This window comes from Callorhinus ursinus, unplaced genomic scaffold (genome assembly GCF_003265705.2).
Source record: "Callorhinus ursinus isolate GAN/ISIS: 27379988/994484 unplaced genomic scaffold, GSC_fseal_2.0 scaffold11, whole genome shotgun sequence".
NCBI classification, from domain to species: Eukaryota; Metazoa; Chordata; class Mammalia; order Carnivora; family Otariidae; genus Callorhinus; species Callorhinus ursinus.
Window position 1 is genome coordinate 49,950,782 of NW_027397073.1, and position 16,418 is coordinate 49,967,199.

The following is a 16,418-nucleotide window of genomic DNA, read 5'->3' on the forward strand; positions in this document are numbered from 1 at the left end:
CAGAGGGAGAGGGAGAAGCAGGCTCCCTGCTGAGCAAGGAGCCCTGGATGTGGGGCTTGATCCCAAGACCCTGAGCTCATGACCCAAGCTGAAGGCAGCCACTTAACCGCATGAGCCACCCAGGCGCCCCAAGTGTCTGATTCTTGATCTCAGCTCAGGTCATGATCTCAGGGATGTGAGATTGAGCCCCGAGTCAGGCTCTGTACTGGGTGTGGATCCTGCTTAGGATTCTCTCTCTCCCTCTCCCTTTGCCCCTCCCCACCTAAAAAAATAAATAAAATAAAATACTTCACATATTTTCTATCACTTAGGAGAAGCTCATCCAATTGTAGTAATTTTCCTCATAATTAATTAACTTATTTGTTATCTTCTATTTTGCTTTTTAAGGTAAAGCAGAAGACTAAATTGAACAAAGGCAAAATAATCTTCAATTATTTTATATGAAATAACAATTTGGCTGGGTAGGGAAGAGCCTAGTAAAATTAATTTTAAATCTGAATGATGGATTATCTCTAAAGAGACGGTTTTATTTTTAAGAGCAAACAAGTACAAAAATAGTAGAAATCCTGAAGATAACTACCTTAAGGGATAGATTAAATTGTTTATAATTCATATGTACATTGTTACTAAGTATGGTCTGCTCAAGATATTTGAACATAATTTTTTCTCTAACGTAATTTAAACATTAACTTTGTGAATATTGTTTATACTATAATTTGATTAATAATGGTGAAAAGGTAAACTTGCGTTAAGCTTTTGTCAAAATTGTTACAAATTCCAAATAAGTATATCAAGATTGGTGAGGTTTCACAGTATGGTCTTATTCCTATGTGGTATTTTCTGTTGATATTATAGTCTTTCAAGATTGGCAAAAATTTATTTTATTCCTTCTTATAAATAACTAGCCATTTCCATTGGACTTTTTGACTACACTACATTTTACACTACATTTTTTATTCAAGATTAAAATCCAATCATTCTTTCCATTTTAGTTATTTATATCTTTCATTGAAGCAATACATTATACACTGAGCTTAAATTTTTCTTTATCTTGAATGTGCTTTCTTAGCACATAAGAATAGTGCTTATCAATATTCTTTTTTAAAGATTTACTTAAAGAGAAAGCAGCAGAAGTGCAAATAATTTAATAGGATCTTTTATTTGCAAAGACTTTTTGCTGAATTGGAAAAGTGTTCTTTGTTGATTGCTCCTATGCTGTAGTGAATTCTCGGCTTGCCCATTAAATTGGATTTGCTCTGTAGATGTTAAAAGTTGTGGATTTCTAATCACATAAGATTGAAATATTTAGGGGGCGCCTGGGTGGCTCAGTTGTTAAGCATCTGCCTTCGGCTCAGGTCATGGTCCCAGGGTCCTGGGATCGAGCCCTGCATTGGGCTCCCTGCTGGGCGGGAAGCCTGCTTCTCCCTCTCCCATTCCCCCTGTTTGTGTTCCCTCTCTTGCTCTCTCTCTCTCTGTCAAATAAATAAATAAATCTTTTTAAAAAAGATTGAAATATTTGTATCCATATAGTTGAAGCTAAAGTCCAGAAGGACTCCACAACTTTTCTAAGTCCAAGACAATGGAGAATAAGGTTCCATTAAGATTCCTGTTGAATGTATTCAAAATAAGCATATCTCAAATTGACTATGATTTTCCAATAACTGTAGTTATTGGAAAACTTAAGACTGAAAAGAAAGAATAGGAATTTTATAATTAAACCTGCAATGCTGCAAGAACATGGGAATGTGGATAGCTTAAAGACATTTCTTACCTTTTTTTTAAAAGATTTTATTTATTTATTTGAGAGAGAGAGAATGCATGAGAGGGGTTAGGGTCAGAGGGAGAAGCAGACTCCCCACTGAGCAGGGAGCCTGATGCAAGACTCGATCCTGGGACACCAGGATGATGACCTGAGCCGAAGGCAGTCGCTCAACCAACTGAGCCACCCAGGCGCTTGACAATTCCTACCTTTTACCTAATATCTTCTATGGAGAAAGTATAGCTCATGAAATCTTTATAAATTTTAGTAAGATCTTAGAATCCTAGATGTTAACGTGCTGTAAGGAAAATGTCCACGAGTCAGACCCCAAGATCCTGGTCCCCGCACAGAACATAGCTAATTCTGCTGGGGCCTCACGGCTCTCTCAGTGTCCTTGTGCATGCTCCAGGCAGCCCATGTCCCCATTTTCCTAGCAGCTTCTCCTGACCTTCTCAAGGACCCTGCTTGACACCCACCTTCTTATTCTCAGCGGATGACCTCCTCTCCTTCTCTACAGAAAATCAGAGGTTATCTGGCAGGAATCCCCTCAAGTTCCTGAACTCTCCCCTGCTCCTACCCCTTTACAACTTATCTTTCCTAGCACTTGGCCTCACACTTCCCCTAAGAATTACAGGAAGAGGCATCTTATCTGGGGCACAGGGCTCCCCTCCCAGCTGTGTTCTCAAACCCCACCTCTCCCTGCTCTCAAGTCATCTATTATTGCTCTCTCTCTCTCCCTGTAGATTCTTCCTTTACTTCCTAAACTCTTCTTTTACCCAGAGCCAAGCTCCTGAAGTCATCTACACCTGCAGTGTCCACTTCCAGGACCTGCTCCCTCTTCAAACAGTGGCCACACGTCTGCGGCCACACAGTGGCACTAGCCCTGCTATAACAAAGGTCATTGGAGCCATTCAAATGGCCAACTCCTTAATTCATTTAAGGAGTGGGCATCCTTAATTCATTTAACTTCTCTTCTGTTGACACTTAACTTCTTGAAACTTTCCTTTCCCTCTGATAGGTGTCGACAGGTCTCTGATTCTCCTACTAAGTCTACTCTACTCTTGGTCTTCAAAATAAGGATGCTCCTAAGGATCTTGCCATCTGTTCTGTCTTCAAGACTTCAACAATTGTTTGTTTCTGATGACTCTGTTTCCTGCCTGGACTTTTCTGAGTTCCAGACACAACTGTCCAATTGCTTATCAGATATTTCAAAACCTTTCCCTTTCATGTAGAGTTTCAAATTTACTGGCATGAAATTCATTGTAGTCGCTTGTATGATTTTCTAAAAACATCCCTGGAATAGAATTCTGTGTTCACTCCTGTACTCTGGCCTCATGGTGGGTGGAGTATACTTCTCTGCCTCTTGACTTTGGACTTGTCCACTTTGGTCATATTTGAAGTAACTTGAAATATACCCACGCCCTTGGGCTTGTCCTCCCACTCTCTGGTGATCTGATATGAGAGGAATATGACCCAGATATCTGCTGTCCCTCAGCCTGGGCCCCCAAATGGGAAACGTAAAGCCAACCACATGCCCTAGCACAGAACCTGAAGAGTCAATAAGGCTTGACTCTGGACCTATGGCCTACAGGGCCTGCATGGAGCCTTCTGAAATTTATTACACAGGTGGCAATAAGCACAGAGAAGATGAAAATAAACCAAAACCCTCCCATTCAAAATAAGCCTGTAAATCAATATTCTCAAAACATGTAATAAATTGTAAGGTGTTAGCAACTAATACCACAACAGTGTTGTACAAAAAACTCAGTAGCTTAAAAGCATAGCCATTTATTCTCAAGTACATGGTGTTGCTGTCAGGCTGCCACTTGGCTCGGCTTGGCTGGATTCTCGGTTCTAGGAACCAGCTTCTGGGCTCCAGGTTCCATGTTGGTTTCAGGTCTGGTCCATGTGTCTCTCATCCCTCTGGGATGAAATGCTACCTAGGGCATGTGGTTGACTTCACATTTCCCATTTGGGGGCCTAGGCTAAGGGACAGCCCGTATTTAGTTCATGTTCCTCTCATGATAGATCATCAGAGAGCAAGAGGGCAAGCCCAAGAGCACAGGTATATCTCAAGTCACTTCAAATATGGCCCAAACCAGTCATATGGACAAGCCTGTACCTGGTCCTTGAGCCAGAGGGTGGCTTGGCCCAGGTACTGGTTGTAAGCTGTATTTGCATCTTCCTATCTCTCTAGCTATAAAGCTCATATCAGGTGGGGCTCAAGTGGCAAGGTAGTTGGACCTATTCCCAGTTTCCATTCATGCAGGAGTTAAAACCAGCCCCTGGTTTCTAAGGGTAAACCTGGCTCACTTTTTCTATCTTGTCTAAGTTCTTTTAGTCCTCATTACCCCACAAGACATAAACTCCACCTCCACCTGCTTCCAGACCCTGAGCCCAGCAGGCCACAGCTTCAGTCCTGCTTGTCATTTCAGATTTCTCTTCTAAATCTGGTCCAATGTTGTATTTATCTTACTTTTGAGATAGCAACATCTTTTCAAGTTTCTCTAGGTATATTCTTCCCATCACTGCTCTGTGTTTGGAGTGGGGAAAGGGGGCTTTGAAACATGAACTCCCAGGGCGCCTGGGTGGCTCATTTGGTTAAGCGGCTGCCTTTGGCTCAGGTCATGATCCCAGGGTTCTGAGATCGAGCCCCACGTCGAGCTCCCTGCTCAGCAGAGAGCCTGCTTCTCCCTCTCCCTCTGCCTGCCTCTCTGCCTGCCGCTCTGACTACTTGTGCTCTCTATCTCTCTGTCAAGTAAATAAATAAAATCTTTAAAAAAATATATGGAAACATGAACTCACAATGCTATCTTGACCAGAATTTTCCTGGACATTTCTACTTGCGCATTCACCAAGCACTTATACCTCATACACTCAAAACAGATTCCATTCACTACTTTCCCATAAAACCACCATCTTCTGCATTCCCACTTCAGATTAATATTACACCATCCAGGGTGCCTGGATGGCTCAGTCATTAAGCGTCTGCCTTAGGTTCAGGTCATGATCCCAGGGTCCTGGGATCGAGCCCCACATTGAGCTCCCTGCTCTGCGGGAAGCCTGCTTCTCCCTCTTCCACTCCCCCTGCTTGACAAATCTTTATTTGACAGCGAGAGAGGGAACATAAGCAGGGGGAACGAGAGAGGGAGAAGCAGGCTTCCCGCCCAGCAGGGAGCCCGATGTGGGGCTCGATCCCAGGACCCTGGGATCATGACCTGAGCCGAAGGCAGACACTTAACGACTGAGCCACCCCGGCACCTCAATAAATAAAATCTTTAAAAAAAATACTACACCATCCATCCATTTGCTCAAGTCAGCGTCCTCGTTCATTCTTTTCTTCTCACCTTCTGTATCTGCTTCCAGTCTGACTACCAACTCCTCCGCATGCCAACCCTCAATCCCATCTGTGAAGTTGGCTCACTAAAATGCACACCTCATTCTATTACTCCATAGGCTGGAAGTTCTCAGTTAGCTTGAGGATAAATTCCAGACTCCTTAGCATGGCATGGTGGGAAGGACAGGCCTGACTCCCTCTGAGCCTCAGCTCCAGCTACTAATCTCTTGATGGTTCCTTGACTTTGGCAACTGTTTCTGGCTCCACATTTCTTTTCATGCCCTTTGCAATGACAGAAATTCTTTTTCCTGGACCACCAGCCCTAGCCATGCATCCTCCACTCCCCCTTCCTTCCCTCTCCACCGCTCATCTATCGAATCTTCAAGACTCAAGAAACTCCTGTTCTGAAAACAACTTCCACAAACCCCTCACCCCCAGAGTTGACTGATCCTTTGCACCATCGAGGAATCTGATGTTACGCCCCCATTATAGAACCAATCACTAATTGCTGTGTGTTTGCATATATTTGTTTTCCCAAGTAGGTTGTAACCTTCTAGAGAACAGATATTTTATTTTTCAATATCTAACACCAAATCTGACATAGAATAGGCACCCAACGAATGCTTGTTGAAGCCTTAGGATTAAACACAGGTGAGCCTTTTTTTTCACTAGGTCTTCTGTTTTCTCATTAGTAGTTGAGGAAATAGACTGCATGAGCTCCAAGAGTTCTTTGAGGCTCATCTCACTGCCATCGGGATGCCTCAAATGTACATTTTAACTATAATTCACATGAAAATTACTATTTATAGGTAACATCAATAAATCTTTGATGTTTCAGGCCTCAAAAGATGATGGCAGTGAAATTGATGGTTGCTTTAATAAATGCTTCTAGTTTATCCTGGGTTTGGGGGGATTTTTTGATGTTATTGTTTTAGATTAAAAACAAAATATAAAGGAAGACTGTCAGGTAAAAGGTACCCTACTCCAAGTGGATATTGTACACAATTACTGTTGATTCTTCAATGTAGTATTTATATTTTTATTTAAAGTATTTGATTATCATTTTATTTCCATGGGAAACTCTTATTTGCAATTGTTTGGATTTTATGTTATTGTTTTAAAGATAAAACCTATTCAATGGATAGCTTAACTAATGTGGTACAACTAAACCATTTTAGAAATCAGAATTTTCATTTCAATCTCTGCCTGGCTTGGCTGCCTTTTCAGGTCCCTGTTGAAAATTTCAAGCATCTGTACATGGCATGAAGTTCACTAAATGAACTAAAAGTTTGATTCAGGTCACACCCAACCAACTAAAATTTGCCATTCATTTATTTTATTAATTCAGCAAACATTCATGCAGTGTCTATTAGGAATCAAGCACTGGGAACACAATAGTGACAAGATAGAGTGGCTTCTATCCTCAAGGATCTTAGCATTTGTTGAGGGAAAGAAGCAATTAAATAAGCAAGAAAAATATGATGGGTAGTACTGATGAGTTAAGAAGTTTTCCAGTGCAAGTAACAGAACCCAACTCCAACTGGGTTAACAACAAAGGAAATTTATTTTTAAAGATTTATTTATTTATTTGAGAGAGAGAAAGAGCATGCACATGAGCACAAAGCAGAGGGAGAGAGAATCTCAAGCAGACTCCTAAGCATGGAGCCCAACTTGGGGCTCGATCTCTAGCCCCTGAGATCATGACCTGAGCTGAAATCAAGAGTTGGATGCTTAGCCAACTGAGTCACCCAGGAGCCCCAACAACAGAAGAAATTTATATATGCCTGTGCCTTCCAGAGGTAGGCTGGCTTCAGCAAAGCCTGATCCAGGCAGCTCAAAGCATCTGACCAGACCTAGCACTTCTTTCTCTTCATTTCTCAGCATTGCCTCCATGATATGGGCTCCTTGGTCATCAGAATTCTCTTATGATTCCAAGATGGCTTCAAGCAACTCCTGAAGCTGCAGGCTATGTCCTTAACTATTGTGGGGAAGAAGGAATCTGTGTCCCAACATTCCCTGCATTTGAGCAAAAGTCTCAAGATTTCTTCTGACTGGACCAGCCTAGCACTTGGGCCGACACTGAACCAATCACTATGAGCAACTGGAGGGGATGTGTTGACTGGGTGAGACTGCATCATGTGTTTTATCCCGGGACCCAAGGATGGAGACTGTGTAGTTAGATTGAAACAGAAAGTTGCCATGAAGGGAAGAGGGGCTGGATGCTGGGCAGGCACTGCAAGTGCGGTGATAGAAAAGTATGGAATGCTCTTGGGAGGCAAGATAGTACATAGTTAGGAACAAGGGCTCCGAAGTCATGTTGCCTGTGTTTGAATGCCCGTTCTGCCAACTTACTTTCCTGCCCTATACTCAGCTTTCTCAAGTACAAAATAGAGATTATAATAGTAACTCACCACTCAGGATAGTTTGAGGAATAAATCAGATAATGAATGTAAAGAGCCTAAGACAGTGCATAGCACTCTCAGCAGTTATTATTTTTGTATGAGAGACACCTAAGCCAGTCTGTAAGAGTCAGGGAAGGCTTCCAGGAGGAAGCGGCATTGACACGAACTCCTAAAGGAAAAGGAAAAGTCATCTAAGGAAAAAGGAGAATTGGTTTTTAAGAGAGAGTATACTGGCCCTTCAATTTTTGGCCCTAAATGAAGGAAGTGTTTCTCATGTCTCATTTTCTACATGAAATGTAGAATGATTCTACCAGATATCTAATTTCTATAATGAACAGAGAGGGAGGACTAGCTTTTGAGAAGGGGAGCAGTGTGAAAATGGAGCTTAATGATAGGAAATTGGGAAATAATTAGTTTGTGCAAATTATTTTGGAATTTGGCTTTTTCAAATGATATGTGTACACGAAAAAGCTCTTTAGGTTTTGATTTACCAAACATCCAAATGATTGGTAATTTATAGCAAGAGGGGGTTAGAAAAGAAACGGGGGAGGGGGGAGGGAGTTTCACAGTTAACTCTTCATAGACCTTTGAAGCTAGTGAGAGGTTGCACCCAAGACACACAAGACCCAGCTTGGAGAATCCATGATTTATTAATCAAGAGTCAGAGAAGTACCAAGTAACTACAGAGCAAATTTACAGAAAGGAAATGAGACATCTTTCAGGGGGAAAAAACCCCAAACCATTGATCATGAGGTCAGTGAGAATAGACTGGCCTTCACCAACTCCATTCCTTCCCATAGTCAGACCCCTCCTAAATTGTGTCTATAGTTACCACCAGCAAGCTACAGAAGGCAGCCAGAATTCATAAACCCTCACTCGGTCACTTCTTTAGACAAGGCACTCTGTTAAATATGGGAAATTCAAAGGTGTAGCAAACATACACCCTTCTAGGCACTTGCCTTCTGGGAATAAGGATAGCTAGCTAACATTTATTGATCACTTAACTCAGAAACAATCTGCTAACTGTTGCGTGAGTACGGTTGTTACTATTATTCCCATTTTACAGATGAGGAAACTGAGTCCCTGAAGTTAAGTAGCTTGCTCCAGGTCCCACAGGGGATCAGGGCCAGAACCAGGACTCAAACTCATGGCTGTCTAACCTTGGAGGGTTTACTTTTAACCCTGTCTGTGTTATCTGTGCCACAGGACTCACTTTGCAGTCTATAAGAAGCAGGTGCAGCATGTCCATACACAGTGGTGCTCTAGGGGAAATGGCCAGGCAGGGGAAAGGGTGAGGGTGGGTGAACTCCACGTGGCTGGTGTGGGTTGCCAAATGGGTTGTTTTGACCATTTTCCCGCTGGTCTCAAAGGTGATTGAGATCTGTTTGACTCTTCACAGTGAATACCCTAATTTTGTCTTTCCAAAGAATAGTATTGAAAATTGTGCTGCTCAATAGGAGTGCTTTATTGGTCTTTATAGATGCACTGACTTTTTTCTAACAATAAAATCTAAATTCCAATTGCTTTTATCGTTGAATGAAATTTTAGTTATATGTTAGCTATAAAACTACAAGCTTAATAGAGTAAGTAATATGTTTCACTAATTAATGTGCATTATTTCCAATTTTCATTCATATCCAAAAAAACGAGAATGTTTAAAAGAGTCTGTGTGTATGGGAGCCCAGCTGGCTCAGCCAGTAGAGCATGTGACTCTTGATCTCCAGGTTGTGAGTTTGAGCCCCACATTGGGTGTAGTGATTACTTAAAAATAAAATCTTAAAAAAAATTAAGAGTCTGTGTATGTGGGAGAGAGGGAGTGAGGGAGAAAGAGACAGATAGACATTCTCACTGGACTGTTTTTAAGTCTGAAAATTTTCTGAATATTTTGAGTACAAAAACAGTCCTTTCTCCCCCTTAATTTCCTTATTTATATTTTTATGAAGTAGTAAAATTTATTGTTGCTAAAAACCATTTGAAATATTTTTCAACCACTTCAACAGTATTTTATAATCTTCTTGATAAAGCGAAATTGCACTGGTTCGTAAGGAAACATGCCAACCCAGAACTATCTCAAGAATGTGTAAATAATCTTATTTCTTCACCTCCTTTAAAGAATAAAGATTCATTTAGTTGAAATCCCCTTTGGCAACTATTTATTCAGTTTCTGGATCTTCCATTACAGTGACTTGATCTCTTTGGTTGTTCATAGCACACAGAGGTAGGTCACAATTTTGTGTGTTTGCTGAGCACTTATAGAGTTAATGGGGTGGTGCTGTCAAAGCCATTAGAGTGCAACAACTAGTGGGATGCCTGGGTGGCTCAGCTGAACACCTGACTCTTGACTTTGGCTCAGGTCATGATCTCAGGGGCGTGAGATCGAGCCCAGCATTGGGCTCTGTGCTCAGCGGGGAGTCTGCTTGAGATTCTCTCCCTCTCCCTCTTTCCCTCCCCCTCCTTCTCTCAAAAATAAAAAAAAAATAAATCTTTTTTAAAAAGTGTAACAACTGGTATCTCATTATTCTATTGGCTATCTTTCCACAAAGTTGCTATTTGAATAAAACTATTTATTGACCTGATCTTGACTTCCAATATGGTCAGGAAGCAAATCCTTCACATATAAACATATCTTTCTTTGGTGTTGGATTGACAGCAGAAAATGTGCGTTACTACAACAAGTTGTATCTCCAAGACATGGTATTTCTATCGTACTGTGGACCCTTAGCTGAAGAAAACAGTATATAGTAAACATGGGTGAAAAGTTGGTGGCCCATCTAAAAGGGTTTGTGGCACAACTTGTGTAACAGAACAGCTGTTTAGTTTCACTAGCTGAGGAGTCAGAGCATGAGCTTTTGAGTCATGAATGCCTGAATTTAAATCTAAGTTATGACACTGGTCAGCTGAGTGACACTGGGCAGTTGTTTAACCTAAGAATCTCATATTCCTCGAGTGTAAAATCAGGGCAATAATAAGTCCCTACAGAAGTGTCATGAGAATTAAATGAGATAATACATGTAAAGTACTTAAAACATAGCAAACTCTTAGAAAGTACCAGTTACTATTAATTATCAGTCTTTCAGATGCTTTTAAAAGTCCCTCATTTTTGTGATTAATTGAACTGCCTGTGTCTGCAATGTTGGTTAATTCATCTTTTCAAGAAATGGTGGTAGGAAAACTGGACAGCTACATGCAAAAGAATGAAACTGGACCACTTTCTTACATCATACACAAAAATAAACTCAAAATGGATTAAGGACCTAAATGTGAGACCTGAAACCATAAAAATCTTAGAAGAGAACACAGGCAGTAATTTCTCTGACATTGGCCATAGCAATATTTTTCTAGATATATTTCCTGAGGCAAGGGAAACAAAAGCAAAAACAAACTATTGGGACTACATCAAAATAAAAAAGTCTACACAGCAAAGAAAACAATCAACAAAACTAAAAGGGAACTTACTGAATGGGATAAGATATTTGCAAATGACATATGTGATAAAGGGTTAGTATCCAAAATATAGAAAGAACTTATACAACTCAACACACACACACAAAACCCCAAATAATCCATTTTAAAAATGGGCAGAAGACATGAACAGACATTTCTCCAAAGAAGACATACAGATGGCTAATAGACACATGAGAAGATGCTCAACATCACTCACCATCAGGGAAATACAAATCAAGATCACAATGAGATATCACCTCACACCTGTCAGAATGGCTAGTATCAACAACACAAGAAACAACAGGTGTTGGTGAGGATGTGGAGAAAAAAGAACCCTTGTGTACTGTTGGTGGGAGTACAAACTGGGGCAGCCACTCTGGAAAACAGTATGGAGGTTCATCGAAAAATTAAAAATAGAATTACTATATGATCCAGTAATTCCACTACTGGGTATTTACATGAAGAATACAAAAACACTAATTCAAAAAGATACATGCACCCCTATGTTTATTGTAACATTACTTACAATAGCCAAATTATGGAAGCAACCCAAATGTCCATCGACAGATGAATGGATAAAGAAGATGTGATATATATGTATAGACAGTGGAATACTACTCAGCTATAAAAAAAAAAAGAATGACATCTTGCCATTTGCAATAACGTGATGGAGCTAGAGAGTATAATGCTAAGTGAAATAAGTCAGTCAGAGAAAGACAAATACCATATGATTTCACTCATGTGAAATCTAAGAAACAAAACAAATGAACAAAGAAAAAAAGAAACAAACCAAAAGGCAGACTCTTAACTATAAAGAACAAACTTTTAGTTACCAGAGGGGAGGTGGGTAGGGGGGATGGGTGAAATAGGTGAAGGGAACTAAGAGTACACTTATCTGAGCACCTGGATGGCACAAGGTTAAAGCATCCTCCTCTTGGTTTTGGCTCAGGTCATGATCTTGGGGTCCTGGGATCAAGCCCCTTGTCGAGCACCATATCGGGTTCCATGCTCAGCATGGAGTCTACTTGTCCCTCTCCCTCCGCTCCTCTCCCCACCCCACCCCCGTGCTCTCTCTCTCAAATAAATAGAATAAAATCTTTAAAAAAAAAGAGTACACTTATCATAATGAGCACTGAGCAATATATGGAACTATTGAATCACTATATTGTACACCTGAAACTAATGTAACACTGTATGTTAACTATACTGGAGTTAAAATTAAAAAAAAAAAAGAATATCTGCTAATTCAATTATCTTCTCTCCACTGAATGCTTCTGTCTTGTCTAACATCGTGTGCTCCCTAATAATTTGTAGTCCCTGATTGTTTACGATTATCGATGGCATTGGTCTCTCCCTCAAAGTTCTCATACCTCCAACACAGAAGATGTGAGCCTCATGATTGTCCAGACTGACCAGGTCTGTTCTTTGCTGCCCACACTTATGTTTTACTCAAAAGCTACCACTTCCCTGATCCTTGAAGACCCAGGGCAAACCAAGCCCTAAGCTTAGTGTCTACTCTAGGTGAAAATTTTGAGAAGCTTCCCCTTGGAACAGTAGTTTGCTCCAAAATCCAGGTCTCTGTCTGGAGGCTCTGATTTCTGATCAGCTCTTCATTCTTTAAAGGGCCAGCCTTACCCCATAGCCTCTGAGCTCCTCTTGCTGTCAACCTACTTATCACAAGCCCTGGCTGGAGAATTGTAGAGGGGATCCATGCTTGAACAGACTTTGTGATATCTCTCAGTGCTGAGAGCCCAGACCCATCTGGTTTTATGACCCACCTCTTCTGACAGTCAGCTCATTTTGATTCTGCACCAAAACACTTAGAAATGGAAACTAACTTTCATCAAACCCCTGGCATTTTCAGGTGAGTTCCTTGACCTCACATTAAATCCCCCCACCACCTCATGACCTTGGTCCTGATATACATCCTGCCTTGTTGCTCACATGTCAGATTTGAAGCAGCCTTGGCAATACAAATCTTCACTGTTGGAGCCCCCACCTATCAAAGAGACAAAAACATGCATCATATTGTGAAAAGCACCCAAATGTAAGATAAGAAATACTGATACCGACTTTTTGGATTCAAGAAATTTCAGGGGTGTCTGGGTGGCTCAGTCGGTTAAGTGTCCGAATTTGATTTCAGCTCAGGGTCATGAGATTGAGCCCCATGTTGGGCTCTGTCTCAGCAAAGAGTCCGCTTGAATTTCTCTCCCTCTGCCCCTCCCCCTGCTTGTGCTCTTTCTTTCTCTCTCTCTAAAATAGGTAAATAAGTCTTTAAAAAAAAGAAATTTCAATGCATGAATTGTAATTAGATAAAGGAGAGAGATGATGAGTGATCATGTTTATTAAATATTTGGCTTTGGTTCAACAGGATGAAATTTTGATTATCAGATAAAAGGTATGTCTAAGCATAACTTCAAATGATATCATTATTTTATTCATTGGCCTTAGATCAAGCTAGAGATAAGACAGACTGCTAGACAAAATTCATAGTGGAGTATGTTTCCTCAGGTAATAGCCACTCATTGTCAGGAGTCAGTCATTTATTCAACACACTAACACACTTTTCTTGACTGTCCATTTTGTGACTGACAATATTCTAGATGCTGAGAGTAGCTACAAGGTACCTGGAGGATTTGACCGTCAAGTATGAAGACAGAAGGTAACAAATAGTTTCAAGGTAGTCCATGCTGTAGGGAGATTTGTAAGCAGCCCTGAGGAATGGAGGAAGGAAGGGAACGGTCTCCTTGGGGAGTCCAGAAGTCTCCCGTGAGAATCAGAAACCTATAAAGCAGTCACATTTCCACTAACAATAGCATTAATAGGAATGTGAGTACCAACTATGCAGTTTATTACAAAACTAAAATGTCAATCTTAAATATTGAAAACTGCTTAAGACAAATAATGCAGACAAGGAAAACAGTTTCCATTGACAAATTCTCACTTCAAATGAACAGCTTTCCCTTCTTTTCCTTCTCTTCCTTCTTTCTCTGCCCCTCCACCTCCCTCTCCCCTTTCCTCTCTTCTTCCTTCCTTCCCTCCCTCCCTCCCTCCCTTTTTCTTTGGTGAACACTTCTTTTTCTTGGTGTAACTTTGATGCTTAAAATGAACCAAATTACAGTTCTGTGTGGTTCACTCTTAAATCACATGGTCAATCCAAAAACAGGAACACATCACTTACAGGATACATTTTAACCTGGCAATGGCCTTTATCTACACACTTACTAAAACTATGAAACATAATTTACTGAAACTAATTTTTCAAAATGTATATTAAAAGAGCCATCAACAGGGCAGGTGGGACTCAGTGCTTACCACAGCCTACTGTCCTTCACATTTCTCTACCATCCTCCAGCCCTGACCCCTTCCCACCATTTTCTACCCCACTCACTTCTCACCACCTTTAACTAGCTAACTGCTACTTATTCAGATCCTGCCTTCTCCAAGAAAGATATACTTCGACCCTCCCAGAACAGCCAAGTACCCCTCCTTGGGGCTCCAACTTAGCAGTTTAACTGCCTTGTGACAATCTGTTTTTATTTTTAAGGACAAACACTGTATCACAGGCACTCTTTTATCCTCTGTGCCTGGGGTAGAGAAGCTCAAAAAATATATGAAAAGTAAATGAAAGAATTCGGTCACCATATCAATCAATAACTGGAATTATCATGATAGCGAATGTCTATTAGGCATGTGCAATATGTCAGGCACTGTGCTAAGCACTTTATGTGTATTTAATTTCATCCAATCTTCACAGCAGCCCTAAGAGGTAGAGAATATGTGTCTCCTTGTTGTATAGATGTAGACACTGAGGCTTATGGGATTAGGTAACTTGCCCAAAGGTAGGATGAGAGAGGGTCAGAACTGACTCCAAGTCTCATCTGACTCCAGAGTTCATGCTTGATGACTCAATTTTCCACTCTTCAAAAGATGTCCTTACAGAGAGATGTCATAACCAGCCCATTCTTAGAGGTTCTATTGTCTTGAAACAGGTATCTTTCAGGTGATCTCTTTTTGCACTTGTTTCTTCAAACTTTACAACAAAGGCTTATTTAGATGTCAGTCAAGTTGACTGATGATGTCATTCTATAACACTACTTTTGACAAGTCATATTTCAGGCTCAAAATTCTTTTTAACTCAATAGGCCCTGTGATGTGGTAGAAAGAAAAGAATGGCCTGAGTCACAATGACTCTGTCTCGAGTAAGTTGAGGGCTTTAGGCAAGTCACTCAACCCCTCTGGATCTCTGAATCTTTGTTTGTAAAGTGCGAGTCATCTACAGCACTTATATTCTATGGTCCTGGAAGCTGGATCCAGGATCTCCAGCTGTCTCCATCTTCAATCTTGAAAGGACCCTTATACAGTGCCATGTTTTGTGAATTTAATTTTGGCTCTTTTTTTTTTTCAGAATGTGTGCCTAGAAAGGCAGGATAAAATAAAGTTACGTTCTGCATTAACCTTCCAGGATAATTCAGGCCAAAAAGAAGTGCTAATGAGCTCTTTTTTTTTTTTTTTTTGCCTCTGCCTGGACACACTGGCTTGTCTGACCTCCCTACCCAAATTGCATTGTCTCTCATGTCCTGCTCTCCTTCACCTGGGAGGACCCCGCTAGACGCAATTGGATCTTTTGCTGTCCAGATACTAATTGTAACACGAGTTTTCTGACATCCACAAGGAGAAAATGCAACTTTTGAAGCTGAATCCCAGAAGACAGGATCTTAATTGGGAACACTAGGGGCGCCTGGGTGGCTCAGTAGTTGAGCGTCTGCCTTCGGCTCAGATTACGATCTCAGGGTCCTGGGATCGAGCCCCTCATCGGGCTCCCTGCTCAGCGGGAAGCCTGCTTCTCCCTCTCCCACTCCCTCTCTTTGTGTTCCCTCTCTTGCTGTCTCTCTCTGTCAAATAAATAAATAAAATCTTAAAAAATAGTAATAATAATTGGGAAGAGTAGAAAGAAATCTATTTCAGTAGAAAACTGTCCACAAATCAATGTGGATTTGTCTCTAATTATTCCCAAGGGGCTCTTCACTCATCAAAGCCATTGTTTCTAAAATAGATAAAAGTTTTTCTCAGAGAAACAAACTGAGAAAGCAAAAGACCCCACTAAAACCAAATCTAGGGAACACTCGATGAGGCAGAGGCCACCCTTGGTAGAGTTGCCGGTGGAAGGAAGGAAGCCCGATGGCTTCTCCCACAGCCAGAGCAGGGCTTGTCAAGGCATCCACAGCCATCCCTGAAGTGCGGTTCCTGTTTCCTCAGAACAGGTAATCAGGAGCCTTCAATTCTGGGTGGTCTGTTTTTCCAGTTTGTGATGCCTGGTTGCATTATCTTATCATTCTTCCCCTTCCCAGTTTCCTCTCCCAGTCCTCCCAACCCTCCCTTCCTTCTCGCTCACCCTCTCCAACCTCCCTCCCCCATATCCACACTCTCTCTCACATGCAGCCCAGAAAATCAAATGCAAGACTTATTCTTTCAT